Source organism: Mauremys mutica, unplaced genomic scaffold (genome assembly GCF_020497125.1).
Source record: "Mauremys mutica isolate MM-2020 ecotype Southern unplaced genomic scaffold, ASM2049712v1 001603F_np12_obj, whole genome shotgun sequence".
Taxonomy (NCBI): Eukaryota; Metazoa; Chordata; order Testudines; family Geoemydidae; genus Mauremys; species Mauremys mutica.
The window spans coordinates 186-24816 of NW_025423243.1; the positions used below are offsets into that span (position 1 = coordinate 186).

At 48.1% G+C, this 24631-nt stretch overlaps 4 non-coding genes across 4 annotated transcripts; 2 read left to right on the plus strand and 2 right to left on the minus strand.

Moving 5' to 3' along the window:
* Window positions 1–540: 540 nt before the first annotated feature.
* TRNAQ-CUG lies at window positions 541–612 on the minus strand. The gene has a single exon. It is a non-coding gene; the product is annotated as a tRNA-Gln (tRNA).
* An 8810-nt stretch (window positions 613–9422) lies between these two features.
* TRNAS-CGA lies at window positions 9423–9502 on the minus strand. Its single transcript has one exon. It is a non-coding gene; the product is annotated as a tRNA-Ser (tRNA).
* A 2392-nt stretch (window positions 9503–11894) lies between these two features.
* On the plus strand, window positions 11895–11967 carry TRNAK-CUU. Its single transcript has one exon. It is a non-coding gene; the product is annotated as a tRNA-Lys (tRNA).
* An 11299-nt stretch (window positions 11968–23266) lies between these two features.
* On the plus strand, window positions 23267–23340 carry TRNAT-AGU. The gene has a single exon. It is a non-coding gene; the product is annotated as a tRNA-Thr (tRNA).
* Window positions 23341–24631: the final 1291 nt, after the last annotated feature.

Genomic DNA, 24631 nt, shown 5'->3' on the forward strand with positions numbered 1-24631 from the left:
ATGGCAGGGAGCAGGCTGGCTGAGTGTTTTTTGTGCCCATCTGAAGGCCACACATAGGCATGGTCCTGCCCTCCTCTGGCCCTGACCTCAGTTGCTCTGTGGTTTTTAAGCCTTCCCTTGGAGCTGTCAGCACCAGCCGCCTCTGCTCCAGGTGCCCAGAGGAGGAGAGGTGCTGGGCTCCCGCCTGGGACTCTGCCTCCCTCCTGCCTAGCCCTGACTATGAAGCCTGGCCCTGGCCCTCCTTCCTTTAAATGCCATGTGGGCAAGAGGAAGAGCTGCAGCGACAGGGACCAAAGTTGTGGGCATCAGGTGAAGCAGAAAGAAACCCAACCGTCAGGTCAACCCGCAGGAATCTCTAGCCAGACGGTTAAGTTCTAGGACCCCGCCCTATGGTGGCCCAGCTGGACCAGAGACCCATTGCCAGTGGGCACCAGTGACCCAGGAGGAGGAGAAACAAAACATCACTCTAGTTCAGCCAGGGAGAGGGTAACCGAGCACATTGGGCTCCAAGGCTTTCCAGCAAACCACCCTACTTGGCAGAGGCCCCACTGAGATTTGAACTCAGATTCCAGGATTCAGAGTCCTGAGTGCTGCCCATTACACCATGGGACCTGCTGCTGTTTTGTTTTCTAGACCCCTGTGACTCTCAGCTGGCTGGCTTCCACTCTGCACTTATTGCTTCCCACCAGCGGCTTCCTCTCGCAGGACTCTCTCTCCTCCTCCAGCGACTGTGGGCCTGCACGGCTGGATCCGCGGGTCCTGCCCTGAGTCCCCGCATCCCCCTGCTTTGTCTCCATTCCCTGCAGGCTGCAAAAATGTCAGGGGAGGCCGCCCCTCCCTTCACTCAGTGCTCCCGCTCATATCAGCCAACTGCAGCCTCATCTCCTGGAACTCGGGCAGCTGTCGCTTGATCCTGTTCTACAGTCACACGCTGACTGGTTCCCCAGCCTGGATGGTCTTGTGGAAATCCCACAGGCGACACTGCAGGACTTGGCACTGTTGGTTTCTTTAATGTTGTGGTGTTTGCACGACTGCCAGAACAAAGCCGCCAACTCCTCCCTCACCGACTCCCACCAATCCCCCTGGTTGCCATAGAACCCTCTGATGCTTTCCCGTTCTGCCAACACCTCCAGGCCTCGGCCCCCTGCTCCTTTATCTTGCAAGCTCTGGATGTTCAGCTTCCAATATCCTCTGCCCTGGGTCAGGGACAGGGGTGGCTCCAGGCACCAGCGCAGCAAGCGGCGGGGGGGTGGCCTGCTGGTCGCTGTGAGGGTGGCAGTCAGGCTGCCTGCAGGAGGTCCCCTGGTAATGCGGATTAGGCGGCATGTCTGCGGGAGCTCTGCCAGTGCCCCGGCTGCAGCAGCAATTCGGTGGTGGTACGCTGAAGGCACAGGATCGGCAGGCCTCCCACAGGCATGCTGCTGAATCCGCCTTACCAGAGGACCTCCCGCAGGCATGCCACCGAATCCGTGTTACCAGAGGACCTCCCGCAGGCATGCTGCCGAATCCGCCTTACCAGAGGACCTCCGGCAGGCATGCCACCGAATACGCCTTACCAGAAGACCTCTGGCAGGTGTTGGAATAGATCTGTATTACATTATACACTAATGTTAGATGTGTAGAAAGTGTGACTAGAAAGTGTTAGCCAAAAGGGCTCGTTTCCCCCTGGAGCTTACCTAATTACACCAAGGAGGCACGGAGACAGGAAGACAAGTACCACACCCTTTATTGATCGGTCAGCTGAGCGGGTGTTCCTCTCGGCTAGTGCCAGAGAAAGAGACACACCTTTCATGGCCAAGCGGCCTACCTTTATAGCCGGTAACAAACAACTTAGCCTACGTTTGTCTACGTCATTTGGTTGACCTATAGACCCTGTACATGTATCTATTAGGGGATAATTGGATATGCAGGATACATATATCATTTTGTGGGGGCTACAAGATACATCTGTTGAGGATACATTTGTCATTCTGAAGGGGACACAAGATACATCCGTTGACCCTTTGTACTAGATACTTTGGATGCATACATGTGAATGCAGCTGCATACACTTGGGGAGCCAACATATACTTGGGGAGCCAAACAAAACTGATAAGCGAAATAGCTGACTTAGGTAGATACATGGCCTTCAGTCTAATGAGTTCTGTAAGCTTTCCAACACAGTTTGGGCAAGCATAACATAACTTTGGTTTACTCAGGCCTAATACGGAAAGGCTTCATTAGCACTATGATTTTCCAACAACTCCCCCCTTTGAGAATACTCACCAAACCTTTTGGCTGAGTTTTCTCACACTTTGAGGCCAAAAAGCAATGAAGCTCTGCAGAAATATTTACAACTGCTCTTTTAAGCTTAGTCACCCCCAACCCAGGAATGAATGCATGGACAAAAGAGTGGAACCTTGTTCATTTAACAACTAAGGGATCAGGGCACTGACTATAACTCAGGTAGGTATACTTAATGGTTTAATTTCCCAGATGTCTCGGTGAATAATTTAGTCCCATATGCATCCTCCCCATGGACCCAGCAGGATTCGGTATGTGGGAGCCACACCCACCCTAACCGGTCCATATGCTTGGAAGGAGCACTGTAAATGTACACACTTTCATCCAGAAAGTGTCCAAATATGTTTCCATGACCACAGATCAGATGGTACTTCAGATGTGTCTGTAAGGGCAGTGGGCCAAGTCTGGTACTCAAGATTACTCCAAATGGCCATCAGCTGGTCATTCAGGAAATCCTGAAATTTTAAACATACTAGATCCCACTGCAATGCCTTCCCAGCCTCAGTGATATTCAATACCATCTCTGTCAGTAACTTCTGGGTTATAGAACTAAGGGTGGAAATGACATGTAACTCACCAACTTCAGCCTATACTTGGGTTAGCTGAACTTCAGAAATAAGGCTAGTGGCCCTTTCTAGTCGGCCCAATTTCTTATTATGTTTTTGGCCTTTAAGAATATTCCAAATGGCTGTTACACTGTTAGCCCCAGCCCACAGGGATCTGCCCAATTTCTTCTTTTTCCAGAGGAAATAACCCAGGCTTTTTGTTGTGCTAATCTAATGGCAGCCCCTTGTGAGCAATCTGGGTATGTAAAAGTGATCTGAAAACTGGATAAAGACGATATCATTTAAAATCCAATTAGGGAGGGCAATACATACTAAAGGATTTATCCAAAACACAGGGCGCAGCCTGTAGAATAAACCCCAAAATTCAATTAATACCACATTTCCAAACAGGATCCCACAAGTTTCTTCCTGCCAGTGTAGAATTTTTGTTTCTTTACCAGGGTCAGTACTCAATGTTCTTTTTAGTCAGGAATTCCTGGACTTTGGCAATGTCAGTGGAGTGAGCGTTCCTTCTCCTTTCCCAAAACAATTGTAGTTTAGCATTCTACAGGGGAGAGATTATCAGCACATCACCCTGTAATGGTTTTTGATTCTTCTAGAAAAGTTCAAAGGCACAGTAGGTCTGTCAGCGGACAAGGGAGAGGTTAGCTAGCACGTCACCTTGTCCTTTTTCCCTGCTGTCCAGAAGGCACAGTGGAGCTAGAAGAAGGAATAGGCTAATCATATAGGAGAGTTCTCCTGATGTGGACGGGTCTTTTTGCAGTGAGAATCATGGGTCCAAGCAGTCAGTCTTTGGCACTTCACAGCGGTGTTGGTAATCAGCAGGACTCAATAAGGGCCTTTCCAGCGTGGAGCCAAAGCAGTCTTTTGTTGGTGGACCTGTACATTGATCCGGTCTCCAGGTTCCATGGAGTGGCAGGGCTGCTAGGGTCTTCGGGTAGTGCGTCTTTACCTGTGTAAAAAGGAAACCTAACACATTGCATTAGTGTCTTTGCAGATTGTACAGCTGGTTGGGCATATTCAAGCCCCCCTTTTCTGGTTGTTAAAACTTGGCTAACTGTGAACAGTGTCCTTGAATGAAGTCAGTGTATCTCTTTTTTTTTTTTTTTTTGGACTGAGCTTGCTAATTAAAGTTTTTCTCAGTTAACTCGTTCTTTTTCCTTTTCCCCTTTTTGGCTTCTTTTTTAACCTACAAAGGAAACTTTTACTTTTTACTTATACACCTTTTGTTAACAATGAACACATACACATTGGTGTTATACAGTACATTAGTCTTATTATTTAATGTATGCCACATATACCATTCTACTAAAATAACCTTATTACAGAGCTTTGGAACAACAAGCCAGGACAAGCACACCCACTTTGATGAGTTCATTTAATACAAGCTCTAGTTCAATAGCTTCCCACCATCCCCAGCCCTCTGGCTAGAAATCTGAGGTAGCCAGAAGGATCCCATGTACAATATGGGGAGTGGGTTAACTTTTTATGTTCTTGCTTCCAAAGACTGTTAGTATGCAATTTGGCCAATGCAGTTTTTTTCTTTTACTTAAGAAAATACATAAGACTTTAGTATATCACATTTTTCTGATGTATCCAAACACTTTGTATTTGAAGTTGAACAAAACAAATATCTGCATTTCAATTCAAGCCTTCTGCTTTATTTCAAACCAGACCATCCCATGAAAATATTAAACACAACAATTCTGACCACGAGACAGACACCACAAGACAGAACATAGAACACAAAACATAATTTTTACTCTGCCAGTAAATCATGGTATGTTGTATGCTGTTTAGCTGGCATTAGTTTTCTTTGATTATCTGAAAGACAAAAACAGAGGTCTACCCCTTCTGGGCAGTCAATTATTGCTTAAAATATACAAATACCCTTGTTGATTTTAGGCAAAACAGGGGAATTACCCCATATTTTCTTGTATATGTTTTATAGGCAGCCCAGGTTTCAGTGGCTTTTACCTTATCAGTTAGATAATTTGCATTAATACAGATGCTTTCTGGCTTGCTTTTTACTTTTAACTCCTGCTTTTAAACACTGAAAGAAAACATCACCACTTATAGTGCCTTAGAGCCTAATAAATTTTCATTTACATAGCACTGGATACATTCTTCAGCTAATTCAACAAAATTGTTCATAGCCAAATGATTGCAATCTAATAATTTCTTTGCCTGAATTTATTTACAAACATTTAAAAAAAACACCAAGAACTTTTCTCTTTAGCATTTTTACAAAGTTCAGCTACTATTCCCTCCAGCAACTACAGAGTTAACTCTTCACTCTCCTTCAAATCACTTGCTCTTTCCTTATATCACTTGCTTTGTCTTTCAACAGCCACTTACCAATTCAAATCACCATTCCAAATATCCTTCTGAGTATTTGAAATCCCCATGCTTACACTCACTTACTTCTTCCTTCCACTAGACCCTCAAAAGTTTCCAACCTGTTCTCCAAGCTCTCTGTCTGTTGCCTGCCCGCCTGGGCCCGATCCTTTTTTTTTTTTTTTTTTTTTTTTTTTTTTTGCTGAACCGTTTCTTTCATGGGCTTCTGCCCCCACCTTTCTGGTCTTTTCCCTAAAACATTTTATTCACAAGACTACCCGAGTCCTCCCGTGTGAGGCTCGCCACCTGGGCAAAACACATGGCCCACTGGCGTTTAACTATTTAATTGCCTCTTGTAGCAAACACACTGCTGTTACGGCGTATGCTGAGCACAAATGGTTAAATTTTAACAAGTCCCTGAAGGACTGGTACTTGCTTAGCCAGGGCTTCCTTTTCTCCAACTACTCTATTGCCCAGTCCTGCTACGACTGGGGGTAGATCCTTTCACCTGCCACCCTTCCTGGTCAACTAGGGTGGAGAGAGGAATGCTAAACCCTTCTCCAGTTCTCAGACTTACTGCAGCTGAGAATGGGCACACCTTTAATTATGCAATCCTCAACATATAACACCAACAGAACCAAATAAAACAAACATAAAACAACAAGGGTAAAACAAATAGATGGTGTAAATTCTACAGGGTTCCCCCATTCTCTATTGCTCACCAAACTGTGACAAATTTCTGTTACCAATTTATGCCTCATGTCAGGTGATCAAACTGACACTGCAGGACGGTGGGGGAGGATAGAGAAAACACACCATATAACCAAATTTTAAAGCTTCATTACAAATAATAAAACAACAATGGAGAGTGTTGGGAACGCTTCCACATCACTCATAAAAAAAATATGAATGCCCCATACTTACACATATCCAGACTGGCCACGTCTGTATATAACATTCAGAAAAGGGGAATAGGTGGACGGGAGATTATCCTGTATATAGCTTGTTCAGAATTTCCAACATGCTTCTGCTCTTGGGAAGGCTGTTCTTTTACATCCTGGAATCTCCTGCGGTGTCTCTTTCAGAGATTCTAGTCCAGGTCAGCTACCTGTGGCTTCTCCAGTGTCACCAAGCCACACCAGCACCGGCATCCGTCACAAAGTCAGACTGTTGGATCTCACCAAACAGTTAAGATTTGCAAATGTAATCTCAGTTCTGTAACTTGTACTGCCTTTGGCTTGCCTGTCTCTATTTTTCCACAGCCAGCTGGGGCTGAAAGCAGTTTTTCTTTGTAAAACAACTTTTTCTTCATCTCTCTGCCAAGCTGAATTTCAAATTAACCCATTCCTAGACAAATTGCTCACACTGTGTCAGAGGCTTTTCTTTGGTGATTAAAAGCTCCTCTGAGATATATGATCTTATCTAGATTAAAGGTACCTTTTAATGGGCATTGTTTAGATGGATCTTCACGCGTATAAAGATTCCAATTCTCTAAATACCTGCAGGTTTTAAAACCATAATGTACGTACATATAATATGCTGGGGTACCCTTAGGGGGTGAGGTGGAATGTTTAGACTGTCCCTTACCCATTTTCTACTCACACACACCTTCCTATTTGTGGGTTCCTTTACCATTAGGGGCCCAAGGTCCCAACCCTCACTCTTCGGGGGCGTTAATCCTCAAAACCCAGGAGGTAAACGCACTTACCGCGCCCGGAGTGGCCGCGTCCGGCAGGTGGACTCCCCTCTTCTGGTACTGTCTTGCTTCCGTGTCGGCTGGAGTTCTCTGTGGAGGGGGCGTAGCCATCCCGGCCGATTGCGGCGACCCGGAGCTTGAGCAAACCAATAGCTCAAGGTGGCCACTCTCCTGAGCCGTCCTCGGCCGCCGGTCAGCGCCCCCAACAGGGAGAGAAGTCCCGGCGTGGAGTCGCCATTTGTTAGCCAAAAGGGCTCGTTTTCCCCCCGGAGCTTACCTAATTACACCAAGGAGGCACGGAGACAGGAAGACAAGTACCACACCCTTTATTGATCGGTCAGCTGAGCGGGTGTTCCTCTCGGCTAGTGCCAGAGAAAGAGACACACCTTACATGGCCAGATGGGCTTACCTTTATACCCCGAAACAAACAACTTAGCCTACGTTTGTCTACGTCATTTGGTTGACCTATAGACCCTGTACATGTATCTATTAGGGGATAATTGGGTACGCAGGATACATATATCATTTTGTGGGGCCTACAAGATACATCTGTTGAGGATACATTTGTCATTCTGAAGGGGACACAAGATACATCCGTTGACCCTTTGTACTAGATACTTTGGATGCATACATGTGAACGCAGCTGCATACACTTGGGGAGCCAACATATACTTGGGGAGCCAAATAAAACTGATAAGCAAAATAGCTGACATAGGTAAATACACGGCCTTCAGTCTAATGAGTTCTGTAAGCTTTCCAACACGGTTTGGGCAAGCATAGCATAACTTTGGTTCACTCAGGCCTAATACAAAAAGGCTTCATTAGCACTATGATTTTCCAACACAGGGTTAGGGGCATGGGGGAGGACGTAGGGTGAACAGTGCAGGGTTAGAAGCACAGGAAGGGGCACGGGGCTCTCCTGTGGCCCAACCCCACAGGAGATTGACCCCATGTTTAAAGAACAAACCTCTATACTAAGGGCTGCAATATCCACTGGGGTGAGAAAAACGGCATCAGCTCCTTGCTGCCCAGCCTGTGAGAGCTCTGACTGTGCGTCTATAAAGGGAACAGCGAATGGAAGTTAAGTGGCTCCGGTTCGCGCTCTGTTAGAGTCCCACGGGGAACAGTGAGCAGAAGTTAAGTTGCCTCCTGTTCTCTAACTGATGGGTGGGGGGGCAGGAGGGATTAGGGGCATGGAGAACGGGGGGGGCCTGACAGGCGTTGGGCTGTGGGGTTCCCTGCTGCAGCTCCGCAGACTGGAGCCTGATCCTCCTGTGCAGGGCCAGCTCCAGCTTTTCTGCCGCCCCAAGCAGGAGCGGGGAAAAAGGACAAGCTGTGGCTCTTCGGCGGCAGCTCAACCACACTGCTGCTTCTGCGGCAGTTCGGCGGCGAGTCCTCCCCCCCTTCCTCTTTGGCAGCAATTCGGCAGCAGCTCAAAGACTAAGACAGGGAATGAGGGACCCGCCACTGAATTTCCGCCAAAGACCCAGCCGTGCTGCCCCGATACCGGACGGGCCGCCCCTTTGAACTGGCCGCTCCAAGCGCCTGCTTGCTACACTGGTGCCTGGAGCCAGCCCTGCTCCCGTGACAAGCAGGGGCTGGTGCAGAGCGTGGCAGGGCAGGGAGATGACATCTCCCCTAAGGGTGGGGCCTTTTCACAGCAAGGGCAGCACCTCCCCGCAGGAGCACAGACCCCACCTGCTCCTCCTGCTTTCTCCTGACACGACCACTCCAATGGTGCAGGGGGCCCTGCCCTGGCTGGGGGGAGATGGAGGCAGTGGACACTACCACTCCCATGGTGCCGTAGGATTTTCAGGTGGGGTGCCCCCCCCCCAGGGTTGGGCTCCAGGGGAGGTTTGGCAGCTTAAGGGACTGGGGGGGGGTTGCTTGGAGGAGGTTTGAAGACCAACAGCGAAGGGGAAGTTGGACACTGGCCAGAATACCAGGAGCTAGCGGGTGATAAGGGGGGTTCTGGGCATCAAAGTGGGAGCTTCCCCACCTTCCCAGCCACAGGTCCACGGGGCTCATGGATGGAGGAGTTTGGGGGGCTGTGGGGGCCCCTGAAGGACTAGCTCAGCGTGTGATGAGTGACTGGGGTGTATGTGGGGCCGGACTGTGGGTTGGGGTGCCCAGGGGGACCCCAGGGAAGGGACTAGGGGGATTAGGGATAGAGGAGGGTGGGGTTACCAAGGTGCATTGTGGGAAGGTGGGATTTAGAGCCCAGAGTGGATGGGTGGGGGCGGGTTGGAGGACCCCACAGTGGCTGAAAAGGGGAACCCGGCAGGTTGGGGGGCAGCAGAGATTGGAGATGAGGAACCCCCCACCCTGGGGATGGGAAAGTGGGGCCCAGCCATGGAGAAATGGGCTGGAATCAATTAGGGGCAGGGCACTGAGGTTGGGGTGGGAGCACTGAGGATGGGGGGGAGGAGGAGGAGGGCGGGGGGATGGGAATTTCCTTGGGGTGGAGAGAGAATTGAGAGTGTCTCAGGGGGTTGTACAGAGGTGTTGCCCGGGTGAGAAACTGGCTAAAACACAGGCCTCGCTGTGAGCAGGATTCGAACCTGCGCAGGGGAACCCTATTGGATTTCGACTCCAATGCCTTAACCACTCAGCCATCAGCACAAAACTTCCCCAATGCCAGAGAAACTGGTAAAAAATCCCAATGCCCAGACGTGAAGTCATCTGAACTACAGAATTCCCACCGCAAACCTGGCCCCCAAAGCACAGGGGGGATTGGGGGTTTGTTCCCTTTGCTTAGTCATGTGCACAGAGAGCGCGTTTAACAGTCTCCCCTCCACAGAGCGGGAAGGGGAAATGATTTTCAACTTGAAGCCTGGTGTGAATGAGGATGTCTGGACCAAGGGGCCAGGGACTGGCCTTTGCTAGAGAAACCACTGTCAAGTTTTAGCCAATTTGGACAAGTCAGCAAATAAGAACAACCTCAGGTCTCAGTAACTGCTGCAGGTAGCAAAGTCCTACAGGGAGCAGTTTCTGGCACTACACCTGCACAGCTCTGATCCCCGGCTCTTCTCGGGCTCCTGCTCTCTCCTTAGCTCTGCCCCACTCTGGTCCAGGCAGTTCCAGCTCCCACGGAGGATGGGACCCCCCTGGCCTGGTGACTCCCTCATTACACTGCCTGGCCTGTCAGTGCGGCTAACTTGGAGCTTTGGCCTCTCCCCATTGCCCCTGCGGACTGTCAGTCTCAGGTGCCTGATTTCCCATTGGCCCTTCCCCCTTCTATTGGGACTGGGAACTACCAACCAAACCCCCACTAAGTTTCATTAAGGGGCCAACAGTCCCTTATACAAGCCGGCCCCGTGAGGGTCACCGATGTGCAGAAAAAGCAGCACAAGCTGGTCCCATGGTGTAACGGGCAGCACTCAGGACTCTGAATCCTGCAATCTGACGGCAGGTCCATACTCACTGCGCGGGTTGACACGGTGAGTTCGACTTCACGGAGTTCGAACGATTGCGTCTGATCTAGACGCGATAGTTCGAACTCCGGAAGCGCCGCGGTCGACTGTGGTACTCCACCACTGCAAACGGCAGTGGTGGAGTCGACAGGGGAGCCGCGGAGTTCGACCCCGCCGCGTATGGATGGGTGAGTAGTTCGAATTAGGGTACTTCGAATTCAGCTACGCTATTCCTGTAGCTTAATTTGCATACCCTAATTTGAACCCCCTTTTTAGTGTGGACCAGGCCTGAGTTCAATTCTCAGTGGGACCTTGTGTTGGCTTGTGGTAAAGCCCTGGAGCTCACAGTGCTCAACTTCCCTGTTTCCAGTTGTTCAAGAGCCAGTCTTTCCCATCCTGTTGGGTTATTATGGCTGTGGTGGGTCAGGGCTCTAGAACTGGCTACTGACACCTGAGGGTCGGGATTCTCACAGCTTCACCTGATGCCCACAAGTTTGGCCATTTTGCTTGTAGCCACATGTTGCCTCTTGTCCACCTGGCACTTGAAGGAAGGAGGGCCAGGGCCAGGTTTGATAGTCAGGGCTAGGCAGGAGGGAGGCAGAGTCCCAGGCGGGAGCCCAGCACCTCTCCTCCTCTGGGCACCTAGAGCAGAGGCGGCTGGTGCTGACAGCTCCAAAGGAAGGTTTAAAAGCCACAGAGCAATGGAAGGCCGAGCTAGACGAGGGCAGGACCATGCCTATGCGTGGCCACCAGACAGCCACAGAGACACCAGGCCAGCCTGCTCCCTGCTCCCTGCCATGCCAAACCCCCACTGAAGGCCACTCACAGACCAGCCTGCAGGGCGGCTGCTGATGCTCTGTGGCCAACATCAGAAGAAGGTAAGAAAGCAGGGCCAGCCCCCCTGGTGGGGCCTCTGACCGTTCCCACTCATGGTGCTCACTTTGGCAGTGGAGCCGCCCATTTTCTTTGGCAAGTCAGGAATGGCCAAGGCAAGACTGGAAGCACCTGGGGCTCATGCCCCAGCCTTTGTGACACCCAAACCCCAACTCCTTCCCGGGGCTCTAGCTGAAGCCAGAGCACTGGCCTGAGCGGCTAAGAAGAGGTTCAAGCCCTGAAGAAAGCAGGACTTTCAGCACAAAGTGAGCACAACCACGAGGGGACTCAAATCCTGAATCATCCGATCCACAGGGAGATGCCTTATCCTTTAGGCCACATGATGAGGGGGTCTAAGCTCTTCTTTGGAAAAGCCGGACACTGTGTTTCTCAGGTCATCTGCTGAGGGGGGGCGAGACTCTCTGGGCACAAGAAGTCGAGTTCCCAGCGAGACGTGAGACTTAATTGTATGGGGCCAGGTGCAGGGCTTTGGCAGGGAGGCTCGGGCATCGGGGATTGAGATGCAGCGGATGGACCGGCTGTCTGGGCACAGAGATTTAGTCTCCCTGAGGAGGAGGAGGAATCCTGCTTACAGGCAGTGGCTGTGCAGAAAAAGAGGAGGGGTTCCTGGGACTTTTTTTGCCTCTCTTTTGCCTGCCTGCTCACTCTTGCCTGCACACTGGGATAATCACTCTTGTGGTGAATGGTGAAAATGTTTCCTAACAAACCCAGGTAGCTCAGTTGGTAGAGCATCAGACTCTTAATCTGAGGGTCCAGGGTTCAAGCCCCTGTCTGGGTGCTCAGCTTTTAAGGTGCCAGGAGCCAAACTCTGTTCACAGCCACACAGGGATTCCCAGAAGCTGTGGCCATTTCCTGGAAAGGTTCCTTTCCTTAGCAATCAGGAGGGAGGCCACATCTGCGGGTGCAGATAGCGCAGTCTCTGGCTGGCAGGGAGAGCTGTGGGGTCAGGTGCTGAGAAAGCCCAGAGGGGGGAGCAGCAGAGATGAGGGGAAGAGAGACAGAGAAGCAGTGAGGACAGAGCATAAGTGTAAAGGGGGCATCTGGTCTGGCTATTGTGGAGAACTTCCCTGGTTTATACATGACTCTGGTGGAATTGGCCAGTGGGAGGATCTGAGTCCCCACCCCCTTACCCAGAGGCTGCCTGACCTCCAGGACTGTTAGGATACATATGATTCAGGCCTGTCTGCAAAGGCCTGTACTTTAAGAATTTAGGTGTATTTTTATCACTTAGCTAGTTATAAAGATATAAGAGAAAGAATAAAAAATCACTGTCTGTCTGTGTAATGGCCTTCTCTCACTGTGACAGTCTGAGGCCTGGTTCTTCGGCTAAGCAGCAAAGGCAGCCATAAGGTGGTGTTAGCCAAAATGGCTCGTTTCCCCCTGGAGCTTACCTAATTACACCAAGGAGGCACGGAGACAGGAAGACAAGTACCACACCCTTTATTGATCGGTCAGCTGAGCGGGTGCTCTGATCGGCTAGTGCCAGAAGAGAGACACACCTTCCATGGCCAGATGGGCTTACCTTTATACCCCGAAACAAACAACTTAGCCTACGTTTGTCTACGTCATTTGGTTGACCTGTAGAACCTGTACATGCATCTGTTAGGGGATAATTGGATATGCAGGATACATATATCATTTTGTGGGGGCTACAAGATACATCTGTTGAGGATACATTTGTCATTCTGAAGGGGACACAAGATACATCCGTTGACCCTTTGTACTAGATACTTTGGATGCATACATGTGAACACAGCTGCATACACTTGGGGAGCCAACATATACTTGGGGAGCCAAACAAAACTGATAAGCGAAATAGCTGACTTAGGTAGATACACGGCCTTCAGTCTAATGAGTTCTGTAAGCTTTCCAACACAGTTTGGACAAGCATAACATAACTTTGGTTTACTCAGGCCTAATACGGAAAGGCTTCATTAGCACTATGATTTTTCCAACAACTCCCCCCTTTGAGAATACTCACCAAACCTTTTGGCTGAGTTTTCTCACACCTTGAGGCCAAAAAGCAATGAAGCCCTGCAGAAATATTTACAACTGCTCTTTTAAGCTTAGTCACCCCCAACCCAGGAATGAATGCATGGACAAAAGAGTGGAACCTTGTTCATTTAACAACTAAGGGATCGGGGCACTGACTATAACTCAGGTAGGTATACCCAGTGGTTTAATTTCCCAGATGTCTCGGTGAATAATTTAATCCCATATGCATCCTCCCCATGGACCCGGCAGGATTCGGTATGTGGGAGCCACACCCACCCCAACCGGTCCATATGCTTGGAAGGAGCACTGTAAATGTACACACTTCCACCCAGAAAGTGTCCAAGTATGTCTTCATGACCACAGATCAGATGGTACTCCTGATATGTCTGTAAGGGCAGTGGGTCAAGTCTGGTGCTCAAGATCACTTCAAATGGCCATCAGCTGGTCATCGAGGAAATCCTGAAATTTTAAACATACTAGATCCCACTGCAATGCCTTCCCAGCCTCAGTGATATTCAATACCATCTCTGTCAGTAACTTCTGGGTTATAGAACTAAGGGTGGAAATGACATGTAACTTACCAACTCCAGCCTATACTTAAGATAGCTGAGCTTCAAAAATAAGGCTAGTGGCCTTTTCTAGTTGGCCCAATTTCTTAGCATATTCTTGGCTTTGAAAAATAATTCAGATGACTGCAACACTATTGGCCCCAGCCCACAGGGATCTGGTCAATTCCCCTTTCTCCAGAGGAAATAACCCAGGCTCTTTGTTGTGCTAAGCTAATGGCAGCCCCTTGTGAGCAATCTGGGTATGTAAAAGTGATCTGAAAACTGGATAAAGACAATGTCATTTAAAATCCAATTAGGAAGGGCAATACATACTAAAGGATTTATCCAAAACACAGGGCGCAGCCTGTAGAATAAACCCCAAAATCCAATTAATTCCACATTCCCAAACATGGGTCCCACAAGTTTTTTTTCTGCCAGTGTATAATTCCTCGGGTTTCTTCACCAGGGTCAGTTCTCAATGTCCTTTTTAGTCAGGAATTCCTGGACTTTGGCAGTGTCAGTGAAGTGAGTGTTTCTTCTAGAAAAGTTCAAAGGCACAGTTGGTCTGTCAGTGGACAAGGGAGAGGTTAGCTAGCACGTCACCTTGTCCTTTTTCCCTGCTGTCCAGAAGCACAGTTGAACTAGAAGAAAGAATAGGCTAATCATATAGGAGAGTTCTCCTGATGTGGACGGGTCTTTTTGCAGTGAGAATCATGGGTCCAAGCAATCAGTCTTTGGCACATCACAGCGGTGTTGGTAATCAGCAGGACTCAATAAGGGCCTTTCCAGTGTGGAGCCAAAGCAGTCTTCGTTGGTGGACCTGTACATTGATCCGGTCTCCAGGTTCCATGGAGTGGCAGGGCTGCTAGGGTCTTCGGGTAGTGCGTCTTTACCTGTGTAAAAAGGAAAGCTAACACATTGCATTAGTGTCTTTGCAGATTGTACAGCCCCCCTTTTCTGGTTGTTAGCCAAGTGTCCTTGAACGAAGTCAGTGTATCTCTTTTTTTTTTTTTTTTTTTTTTTTTTTTTTGGACTGAGCTTGCTAGTTAAAGTTTTTCTCATTTAACTCGTTCTTTTTCCTTTTCCCCTTTTTGGCTTCCTTTTTTTTTTAACCTACAAAGGAAACTTTTACGTTTTACTTATACACCTTTTGACTTTTACTTTTTACTTATACACCTTTTGTTAACAATGAACACATACACATTGCTGTTATACAGTACATTAGTCTTATTATTTAATATATGCCACATATACCCTTCTACTAAAATAACATTATTACAGAGCTTTGGAACAACAAGCCAGGACAAGCACACCCACTTTGATGAGTTCATTTAATACAAGCTCTAGTTCAATAGCTTACCACCATCCCCAGCCCTCTGGCTAGAAATTTGAGGTAGCCAGAAGGATGCCATGCACAATATGGGGAGTGGGTTAACTTTTCATGTCCTCGCTTCCAAAGACTGTTAGTATGCAAATTTTAACAACAATTTTCAATTAAAAGATTTGGCCAATGTAGTTTCTTTCTCTTACTTAAGAAAATATATTAGACTTTAATAGATCACATTTTTCTGATGTATCCAAACACTTTGTATTTTAAGTTGAACAAAACAAATATCTGCATTTCAATTCAAGCCTTCTGCTTTATTTCAAACCAGACCATCCCATGAAAATATTTTTACTCTGCCAGTAAATCACGATACGTTGAATGCTGTTCAGCTGGCATTAGTTTTCTTTGATTATCTGAAAGACCAAAACAGAGGTCTACCCCTTCTGGGCAGTCAATTATTGCTTAAAATATACAAATACCCTTGTTGATTTCAGGCAAAACAAGGGAATTACCCCATATTGTCTTATATGTGTTTCATAGACAGCCCAGATTTCAGTGGCCTCTACCTTATCAGTTAGATAATTTGCATTAATACAGATGCTTTCTGGCTTGCTTTTTACTTTTAACTCCTGCTTTTAAACACTGAAAGAAAACATCACCACTTATAGTGCCTTAGAGCCTAATAAATTTTCATTTACATAGCACTGTATACATTCTTCAGCTAATTCAACAAAATTGTTCATAGCCAAATGATTGCAATCTAATAATTTCTTTGCCTGAATTTATTTACAAACATTTAAAAAAAAAAAAACACCAAGAACTTTTCTCTTTAGCATTTTTACAAAGTTCAACTACTATTCCCTCCAGCAACTACAGAGTTAACTTTTCACTCTCCTTCAGATCACTTGCTCTTTCTTTATATCACTTGCTTGGCTCCCAACAGCCACTTACCAATTCAAATCGCCATTCCAAATATCCTTCTGAGTATTTGAAATCCCCATGCTTATACTCACTTACTTCTTCCTTCCACGAGACCCTCAAAAGTTTCCAACCTGTTCTCCAAGCTCTCTGTCTGTTGCCTGCCTGCCTGGGCCCGATCCTTTTTTTTTTTTTTTGCTGAACCGTTTCTTTCATGGGCTTCTGCCCCCACCCTTCTGGTCTTTTGCCTAAAACATTTTATTCACAAGACTACCCGAGTCCTCCCGTGTGAGGCTCGCCACCTGGGCAAAATGCATGGCCCACTGGCGTTTAACTATTTAATTGCCTCTTGTAGCAAACACACTGCTGTTACGGCGTATGCTGAGCACAAATGAGTAAATTTTAACAAGTCCCTAAAGGACTGGTACTTGCTTAGCCAGGGCTTCCTTTTCTAACTGGAAGTCCTGTCTCAAGGCCTGCAACTTACCCTGGGCGCAGGTTTGAGTTGCTGCCTGGTTCATGATCTATGCTCTTAATTGCTCAATTCTAGTTATCAAATACACACATTTTTTTTTCTCCAACTACTCTATTGCCCAGTCCTGCTACGACTGGGGGTAGATCCTTTCACCTGCCACCCTTCCTGGTCAACCAGGGTGGAGAGAGGAATGCTAAACCCTTCTCCAGTTCTCAGACTTACTGCAGCTGAGAGTGGGCACACCTTTAATTATGCAATCCTCAACATATAACACCAACAGAACCAAATAAAACAAACATAAAACAACAAGGGTAAAACAAATAGATGGTGTAAATTCTACAGGGTTCCCCCATTCTCTATTGCTCACCAAACTGTGACAAATTTCTGTTACCAATTTATGCCTCATGTCAGGTGATCAGGCTGACATTGCAGGACATTGCAGGAGGATAGAGAAAATACACCATATAACCAAATTTTAAAGCTTCATTAAAATGATAAAACAACAATGGAGAGTGTTGGGAACGCTTCCACATCACTCATAAAAAATATGAATGCCCCATACTTACACATATCCAGACTGGCCACGTCTGTATATAACATTCAAAAAAGGGGAATAGGTGGACGGGAGATTATCCTGTATACAGCTTGTTCAGAATTTCCAACATGCTTCTGCTCTTGGGAAGGCTGTTCTTTTACACCCTGGAATCTCCTGCGGTGTCTCTTTCAGAGATTCTAGTCCAGGTCAGCTACCTCTGGCTTCTCCAGTGTCACCAAGCCACACCAGCACCGGCATCCGTCACAAAGTCAGACTGTTGGATCTCACCAAACAGTTAAGCTTTGCAAATGTAATCTCAGTTCTGTAACTTGTACTGCCTTTGGTTTGCTTGACCTTGAGCATAAAACAACTTTCTCTTTTTATCTCTGGGCGAAGCTGAGTTTTAAATTAACCCGTTTCTAGACAAATTGCTCACACTGTGTCAGAGGCTTTTCTTTGGTGATTAAAAGCTCCTCTGAGATATATGATCTTATCTAGATTAAAGATCCCTTTTAATGGGCATTGTTTAGATGGATCTTCACGCGTATAAAGATTCCAATTCTCTAAATACCTGCAGGTTTTAGAACCATAATGTACGTACATATAATATGCTGGGGTACCCTTAGGGGGTGAGGTGGAATGTTTAGACTGTCCCTTACCCACACGGAAAAGAAGGGGGGGAGAGAAGATGGGTTCACACGCTCCTAGACCCGGTTACAGTTTTGGCTTCCAGCATACCAATAGAACAAGAAACAAAAGTACCCCTACCAAAAAGAAAAGCCAGCCCTGGGGCTGCTCTAAGTCCCAGTAATTGTTCAGCACGGCCCACGGACTCGTGGAGTTAATGGAATTATTCATTAGCCGTGTCTGAACCTAGGTACCTTAACCAGAAAGCTTTTACCCACACACACCTTCCTATTTGTGGGTTTCTTTACCATTAGGGGCCCAATGTCCCAACCCTCACTCTTCGGGGGCGTTAATCCTCAAACCCAGGAGGTAACGCACTTACCACGCCCGGAGTGGCCACGTCTGGCAGGTGGACTCCCCTCTTCTGGTACTGTCTTGCCTCCGTGTCAGCTGGAGTTCTCTGTGGAGGGGGCGTAGCCGTCCCGGCCGATTGCGGCGACCCGGAGCTTGAGCAAACCAATAGCTCAAGGTGGCCACTCTCCTGAGCCGTCCTCGGCCGCCGGTCAGCGCCCCCAACAGGGAGAGAAGTCCCGGCGTGGAGTCGCCATTTTGTTAGCCAAAATGGCTCGTTTCCCCCTGGAGCTTACCTAATTACACCAAGGAGGCACGGAGACAGGAAGACAAGTACCACACCCTTTATTGATCGGTCAGCTGAGCGGGTGCTCTGATCGGCTAGTGCCAGAAGAGAGACACACCTTCCATGGCCAGATGGGCTTACCTTTATACCCCGAAACAAACAACTTAGCCTACGTTTGTCTACGTCATTTGGTTGACCTGTAGAACCTGTACATGCATCTGTTAGGGGATAATTGGATATGCAGGATACATATATCATTTTGTGGGGGCTACAAGATACATCTGTTGAGGATACATTTGTCATTCTGAAGGGGACACAAGATACATCCGTTGACCCTTTGTACTAGATACTTTGGATGCATACATGTGAACACAGCTGCATACACTTGGGGAGCCAACATATACTTGGGGAGCCAAACAAAACTGATAAGCGAAATAGCTGACTTAGGTAGATACACGGCCTTCAGTCTAATGAGTTCTGTAAGCTTTCCAACACAGTTTGGACAAGCATAACATAACTTTGGTTTACTCAGGCCTAATACGGAAAGGCTTCATTAGCACTATGATTTTTCCAACAGTGGGAAGTGTATGGTCACATCCTCACATTCCCAACTAATCACATTGAAATAAGGTGCGATTGGGCTGTTAGGAATACAATCCTGCCCTGATATTCCATCACCTCCAGAGAAAGGGAAACTTAGTTTGGTAGCATCCTGTCTGGCAAGAACTCACTTATCAATAGACACAGCTGGAAAACCCTTATGTCTGTACAGATGTAGTTGTGAAATCCTCCCTTCTGTATTGTTTTGTATGTTTATTTGCATGGTCTCTGTCTGGGTCTGTGATTGTTTCTGTCGGCTGTATAATTAATTTTGTTGGGTGTAACCAGTGAAGGTGGTGGAATATAACCATGTTACAGTATATTAGGACTGGTTAGTCTAGAGAAGGAGTGAGGGTGCCAGGCGGTGTGGCGGTCGGGGCCGCGTGGTGAGTGCCCCGCTGAAGCGCTGGCCGCCCCCCTTCTCTCTCCCCCCGCTCCCTCCCCTTCCCCCCACCCCACTAGACCGGGCGCGCACTCTGCAGCACAGGGAGTCCATTGGCTCCGGCCGCCCTGTAGGGTTTTTTTTTTTCCCCCTGCTTTGCCGGCCACGCCGTTGTTTTTCCCCCCACCCCCCTGCTTTACTGCTCCAGCCCCACCGTTTTTGTGTTGTCCCCCGCCACTTTGCCACTCCAGCCACATCGTGTCCCCCCCCGCTTTGCCGCTTCAGCCGCGCCGTATCCCCCACACACCCCCGCTTTGCCGCTCCACCCGTGCCGTTTTTTCCCCCCTGTTTTGTTGCTCCGGTGGCCCCACCCCATTTTTTTTTGCTTGGGGCGGCAAAAAAGCCAGAGCCGGCCCTGCCCACACCTGACTCCCTGCCATCTTTACAGGGGCCTGACAAGCTTTACTTGTGTTTGGATTCTGCAAAGCAGAGGAGCAGGTGACGTTTTCCTTCCAAGTTGTGTGTGAGTCAATCTTTGGCCCGGTCTGCACTACAAAGTTGTTTCAGCAGAATTATATTGCTCAGGTGTGTGAAAAACACACAACACTCCCTCGGTCGGCAGCTTGTGGCGGGTGCACACACTGCAATGCCACGTCTGGTGACAAAACTGCCCTGTTTTGGTGACAAAATAAAACGACTTCGATGAGAGGTCTAGAGCTTTTTGCAGCAAACTTAAAGTGACAGAGTAGATGCTGCTGTTCATTATATCACCATAACTGGCCTCCTCCAGTAACCCACAATGCCCGCCGTGAACTCGCCTGCCCTGCATTCCTGCTACAGAGCCATGGGCCCCTCCCCTTTCATCGCTCTGGGAAGTTCTCACAGCTGAGCCTGCTGCTCTGCTCCGGCAGCCAGGAGCAAATCACTGCCATGGATGCTGCTCTCTCCCGCCCTGTGAACACAGAGCAGGGTGGCGGGAGCTTCCATACATTGTAGGGGGGGCACCGGCATCCGAACTGTGACACCACCATGACACCCCTTCCCTCGAGGAGGCTCTTACCTTCTAAACAGGGACGGCTGTTTTCTTGTAAAATCACTAAAAGGGAAGGAGAAAACTCGAAAGAGGTTCCTCCTGGCGCTGACGTCCGTGAACCCGAATACTCTCTCAGTCCTCAAAGAGAGACCTGGAGAAGGAGACTTGCTGAAGCAAAGCCACAGGGGTCACTGAGGTTTCCCTGGCCCCTCGCCCCTGTCCTGCCTGCCTGATGTCAGCATCTCTCTGTGAGGTCACCACCTCCCCACCACCTTTGACCAATAGTCTGAGGTCCTGCAAAAGGCCTTTGTGATGTCACTGCCACACCCCTCCCTTGCTGGGCTAATGTCCTGCCCCTGCCCAGGCACTTTGGAGGTTTGAGCTACTCCCTGTGGATCACCCCACTCAAGGAGCGTTCGTTCTAGGCAGCAAGCCGGCTAGACAGGAAAACATCAGACGCTGCTCCCAATGCTACACTCAGTTTTTCAGAAATTAGTCGACTTTATGGCCAGAAGAGACCATTAGAGCATCTAATCTGACCCCCTGCATATCACACGCCTCCTGTATGACACAAGAGCTACTTTTGAGGCCAACATATTCCAGAAAGGCATCTAGTCTTCATTAAATGACATCAAGAGATGGTGAATCCACCACTTTCCTTGGTAGCTTGTTCCTGTGGTGAATCATCCTCGCTGTTGAATATTTGTGCCTTATTTGTAATATGAATTTGTCTCTTTTCACCTTCCAGCCATTGGATCTTGTTATGCCTTTCTCTGCGAGATTAAAGAGCCCTTTCATACCCGATCTTTTCTCTCCATTAAGGCACTTCAACACTTTAATGAAGTCACTTATCATTCATGAAGGACTCCCCGCCGCCGAATTGCCGCCTAAGATCCAGAGCGGAAGAATCTCCGGAGGCCCGGACCCCACGAGAGTTTTCCAGAGCTCCCGGAGTTAGTAAAGGACCCCGCTCCAGGAGCCCCCAAAAACTCTTGTGGGGGCCCCTGCGGGGCCCAGGGCAAATTGCTCCACTTACTCCCCCATTTGGGCAGCCCTGATGGGACCTGGAGCTACTGTCATTGCAGGACTCCTATGAGACCCTCAGCTGGTCAGTTTGCACTCTGCTCTTGGGACTCTCTCTCCTCCTCCCTTTCTGCTGCTCCTCCCCTAGACATTGAACCCAGCCCTTGCTGCTGCCAACACCAACTGGCAGAAGGGCCTATAAGTCCCCTGCCTGAGGGGAGGCCAATGCATGTGGTCGGCCATAAGCAATATGATATTTTCTGTCTTATTCTCTATCCCTTTCTTAATGATTCCCAAGATTCTCTTTGCTTTTTTGACCGTCATTGCACATTGAGTGGATGTTTTCATAGAACTATCCGCAGTGACTCCAAAATCCCTCACTTGAGTGGCAACAGCTATTTTTGGCCTCATCGTTTTATATGTATAGTTGGGATTATGTTTTCCAATGTGCATCACTTTGCATTTATCAACAAATCTGCCATTTTGTTGCCCTCTAACCCAGTTTTGTGAGCTCTTTTTGTAACTCTTCGCCGGCTGCTTTGGACTTAACTTTCCTGAGTAGTTTTGGATCATCTGCAAATGTTGCCACCTCGCTGTTTACCCCTTTTTCCAGATCATTTATAAATATGTTGAATAGCACTTGTCCCAGACCTCCTGGGGGACACCACTATTGACCTCTCTCCATTTTGAAAACTCACCATTTATTCCTACCTTGTAACCAGTTATTTACCCATGAGAGGACCTTCCCTCTCATCCCATGAGAGTGTAATAGAGCAGAATAGGGCTTCCTTGGGAGGGGGAGTGAAATGAGAATATATCAGGGGGTTGTGCACATTTATTGTCCTGGTGAAAAAGTGTGTCTGATACTCAGTCTTTGCTGCTCCTGCCGGCTGTGACTGCTGAGGACATTTTCCTTCTCTGCTCCAGGGTCTCTCTTCTGCCAGATTCTCAGCAAGTCAGGCCCCCTGCAGACTATGGCAGAGCAGTTTGGTAATAGGCTGCAGGACTCACCACATAAGAATGTAGCTGCTGTAGCACCTTGACTGTCCATGGGCCAAATCCTGCAGCCGTGGATAACCTCCCACTGATGGTGATGGGAATTGAGCCTTTGTAACTAGCTGCTGGTACCTGAGGTCTCAGCTAAGGATTAAACTGGTGGCAAACACAGCTTCAGCCAGAGCAGTGAAGGATGTAAGTGAAAGAGCAAAGCTGGCCTTGGGGAGCTGCTGCAGTCCCATCACTACAGCTGGAAGGGAGAAGAGGAAAAACTCCCTAAAGTTCTGGGAGCAGCCCCGAGAAAAGGAAATTTGTCAGTGAGATCAGTAGCAATAACTATGAAATGAAGGAGTGTTTTCTCCTCTGTGCCGACATGGCTGAATTGTGTTACTTTACTGTGAGAATAAGCTTTAAAATATCCTGCTCCAATTTCAGGATGGGTCTGTAACTATAATTGGTCTCTGTGGGAAGTGGCCTCTAGATAGTGATCTTTGGGCAGAACTGGCTGAAGAGTCTTCCTACTCACCAGGAGATCCTGGCTTGACCTGCCAGTTCTTCCTTGCTGAACCTGGCTTTTCTGTCAGGCTCCTTTCTTTTATTTCTTCTCATGAAAAGAAAAGACCTCACTACACAATCCTTGTAAGTACTTGTTCAAGACACAGAGACCCTTCCTTGCAGCTAAGTCTTGGAAAGTGTTAAGTTGTAAATCTGGAGCTGATGGAAAGGTTACCATGACTCAGAGTTGAGCTGAAGCTGCTGTGACTGAAACACAGAGCACTAATCAGTATCTGATCACAGCAGCTTGTGGGAGAAGCGCATGTTAGAAGCCCTCTGTCAGCTCAGCTGTGGCTTTCTGTGCACTGAGCCAGCCTGCTCAAGGTCTGCAAGTCTTGAGGGAAATGGGGCACATTTTTACTTTGGAATTTGAAGGTGTAGTCTTGGACCATCAAGTGGAGTGGTTGCAAGTGGCCTGCTGGGGAAGGCACCATGGCTTAGTAGGCTAAAGCACCTGTCTAGTAAACAGGAGATCCTGGGTTCAACTCCCAGTGGTGCCTCGTTCTATAGCTTTTGTCTCCTCTGCTCACATTTTCCTGTGTCTTCCTAGGAAACAGAACAGACCTCCCCTGACAATCCAAGTAATTGCTTGTGAAGGAAAAGGCTTCTTTCCAACGGAGCATTGGAGAGAATCAAATCCTCAGTCTGGAGTTGATCAAAAGGCTATTGGCATTGGCAAGGAGGTTGCTCCGGCTGCAATTTGCTGTGACAGGAGACCCTGTGTTGTGCGGCCATGCAATTCACTGGGGATATCTGTGCACAGAGCCCCTTCTAGAGGGTTCTCTGCAGGGCTTGCAGGAAATGGAGAATGACTGTCCTTTCACCTTTCATGTTATTGTTGATGAAAAATGGAGCAGTTCGGGGAGAAGTCCCAGAGCGTGGCACCATGGCAGAGCTTGCCAAGAGAGCTGCTGGATAAAGAGCAGATTCAGGATCCAGCATCCAGTGCTGCCTTGCTGAACGTGCCTCCTCTTGTCCCTTTTTGATCAATCTTTTTTGTTAACGGAGAAGCCCGACTCTGGCTAGCCATGCAAATGCTTGCAAAAGAAACGGGGCTTTTGGCTGACAACTGTCAAAAGGAGGCTTTGGATAAACATGGAAACAAGGTCAAGGTCACTGTAACTCATCTTGCATGTGCAGCTGTTGAAGCTACAAGGCAGAGCACTAAGCACAGTATTACCACGGCTGGTCACAGCAGGATCTCTGTGTGGTGGGATCCGTGGGGTACAATCCCAAACTGTGGAACTGCTCTGTCCTCTTCTCTCTCCAGCCTGGGCTGTGTCTTACAATGCTGCACTAGTGACAAGCAGCAAAACCCCCTCCATGTGCTGTGATCACTCAGCCAACAACATGCAGCAATGCACCCAACTAAGTTGCATGAATGCTCTATAAGCCACTCCTCAATTATACATAGAGACACCAGCATATCTCCCCAGCCCTCAGCCTTGCACCTCAGAAATGTACCGTCTTACACTGCTCAAAACCTCTTGAAAAGTGCAAGCTCATTAATTAATTCACCCCTTCCTCAAAAAGAAAGTGAACATGCACCAGCCTTTTTAATCTGAGCAGCTTTCCCAAGCACTTTGGACAATTTCACAAGTAAGTATAAAACATTAAAATAAGTTTATTAACTACAGAAAGATAGATTGTAAGTGATTAGAAGTGTTAGGCAGAGAGGTCAAAGTTGGTTACATAAATGAAAATAGAATCTTAGTGTGACATTCTAGACCTTTGGGGGAGCGGCTGTAACCCCCATATTCCTCATTTTCATATAATCGTGATCTTACATAT